Consider the following 2,429-nt stretch of genomic DNA (forward strand, 5'->3'; position numbering starts at 1 on the left):
CTTTCCCATCCATCTCTTCCCTCACTACATGGGGGTTACCAGTAGAGTTCAGCTCCGAGGCATTCTCTTTGGAGAATGAGCCATGTTCTCTGTCTGGAGGCAATGGGAAATGCCAGACTGTTCAGTGAAAAAAAAAATATGAATAAACTCCAATTAGTTTGTGGTGGTAGTATCAGTGTGAGATAAGTGTTCTTTCAATATAAGAGCAAGCCAGCTTCAGTGAGGTGCTCCTTGTGAAGAGTGCTGCATAAGCTTCTGCCATTTAGCTAGAATACCAAATGTGCAGAAGTCTGATGATGGCTTCTGTGGGATTACACTTTTGTTTGACCTGTCTTGTTTCATAGTTGTTCCAAGTAGCTAGCAAATGTGAAGGTCACTCTCAAATCATTCTGCATCTTTCTGGAGAGCTGGTATGGCAACAGGTCAGTCTATAATGCCAACCTGTCTTCTGGAAGTCACCTGAATGTCAGGAGCAGAACCAATAAATCCAAAAGCACAAAACACAACATAACACCAGAACAAAGGCTAACACACCTAAGGAAGCTGGAACAAGGCAGTACCCAAACATGTGAGCAGAATAAACAGTAAACTATGAACTAGAATTTAAAGGCAACAAATGTTTGAAGTAAAAAAATGAGCCACAGCCCCAGTCCTGTAACCAAAACAACGCAGGTGGATGCTCACGCCTGACTGGAGTCCTAGCAAAGTGAATGAGACTTCTCACAAGTAGGAGATCCGTCTGCATGAACACAGTTATAGGACTAAGGCTTGTACTGATCACACAAATGCACATTTGACGTCATGATTCAGTGAACTTGCATTTAAAAAAAATATATCAATGCAGCACTGGAGAAGCAATATATGGAGAAGTATCTCTTTTCTTATTTGGTAAGCAACTGATGTATGAAATACTTGAAATGAAAGGGCAAGCCATCAAGTATTAAATTCAGCCTGTGTATACCCATCGGTGTCTACAGCAAAAGAGTGTATGCACCCTGTTCCTAGGGAAATAAGGAAAGGGCTAACCCAGTAGTCTATAATAAAGTATCGTCGCTGCTTGCCATTACTTTGGGGAGCCATGTTTCTCCCTAGTCTTATTCAAAAGGGAGCTGAGATACAGGCATGATAGATTTGGGCTGGGAGGTCTGAAATGGAGCAAGTCCTATTTTGCAGCTAGGCAGACTGAGAAAAGCCTAGGTCCTTTTTCATACTCTTGTGTGTAAGTCTCTTTGGAGAAATTTGTTTGGCTTAAGTCTGCCAGGGCTACGGCAGTGGTATATCATCCCATTTTTCATGACACATTAAATAAGGGCTCTCAGAGAAACTTGGGCTGCTTTTATTTTCTGGCCATATCTGGACATCCCATATGTGTATGTTAAATCTACACACACAGTAAGGCTGATATATATAGGTATAGATAAAATGAGTGATACAAGCTTTATTTAAGTGTACAAAATATTTCCTTCAAGCTACAGGTTTCTACTCTGGCAACTATCAGTACACTTGACAGCTTCATCCACTGCTAGAACAGATGTACATACCTGGAGGTTGTGGCAGGTAGGCCCCAATTAATTTTGATCTTTTCTTTTCATATCCCTTCTGTGTGATGTCACCTGCCAAGAAAAGAGAAAGAAAAAAAAAATCAGTAAAACTTGCAAAAAGGGAGAGGCTAGCTGCATAATGGAAGTACCATATGCTTAGCCACCACTACACTGTCTGTTTGTCTGGACAATTACAATGAGCAAATGAAAGCACAGTATGAGCACTAAACTTGGGGGGGGGGGGGGGGGGGGAGGCGCGGGGGGGGGGGGGGAAAGACACCTAATTTACACCAGAACCATTCTGACAGGTAAATGCCCAACCTTGATTTATTCCAGCAGCAGAGTCCAGCAGCACAAATTCAATTTGATATGTTGTCACACAAGGCTTTCAAAAACTACATTGGCCTTCATTAAGTTAATCAACAATGGATTATATGCTTTGGTTTGAAATGTCTGGCAAAACACAACTGATTAGCATTTTTTCTTATTAATGGGATTTTTCTAATCAAGCATGTAGGGCACAAAAGATTTCAAATTGTTGCTATACTATTTCTGTAATATAAATGTTTAGCTATGCTTCCAAGTACCATTTTAAGGAGGAAAAAAATAGCAGCAAATTCACCAAGCATCCACCATAAAATAGCATTATGTATTATAAATGCACTTTCTGTCTAACCTTATAATAAACCATTTAGAACTTTTGGACTTAGTCATTTCTGAAAGGAAATAACCCTATAAATCCAGTAGATACATCTGTTTACTGCATTTGTATTTTACATGGATAACATATTTTTAAATATATGCAGTTAAATAAACCTTTCCGTAAAGTTTGCTAGAACGGGATGGTAGAGAAAGGACATTCAAGAAAGAGCATGGGGGAGGGGGGGG

The 2,429-nt window shown here is 40.1% G+C and overlaps 1 protein-coding gene across 4 annotated transcripts in view; it reads right to left on the reverse strand.

The window, feature by feature from the left end:
• Positions 1 to 1,613, reverse strand: part of DIP2C (disco interacting protein 2 homolog C) — a 203,134-nt gene extending 201,521 nt beyond the window's left edge. For 3 of the 4 annotated variants that reach the window (XR_003094383.1, XM_025205760.1, XM_025205758.1), the window contains exon 1: positions 1,542 to 1,613. The gene's annotated coding sequence lies outside the window, so the exon portion shown is untranslated. The remainder of the gene's footprint in view (positions 1 to 1,541) is intronic. The other variant, XM_025205757.1, reaches the window with a different exon arrangement.
• Positions 1,614 to 2,429: the final 816 nt, after the last annotated feature.

The sequence above is a fragment of the Alligator sinensis genome, unplaced genomic scaffold, assembly GCF_000455745.1.
Source record: "Alligator sinensis unplaced genomic scaffold, ASM45574v1 scaffold370_1, whole genome shotgun sequence".
NCBI classification, from domain to species: Eukaryota; Metazoa; Chordata; order Crocodylia; family Alligatoridae; genus Alligator; species Alligator sinensis.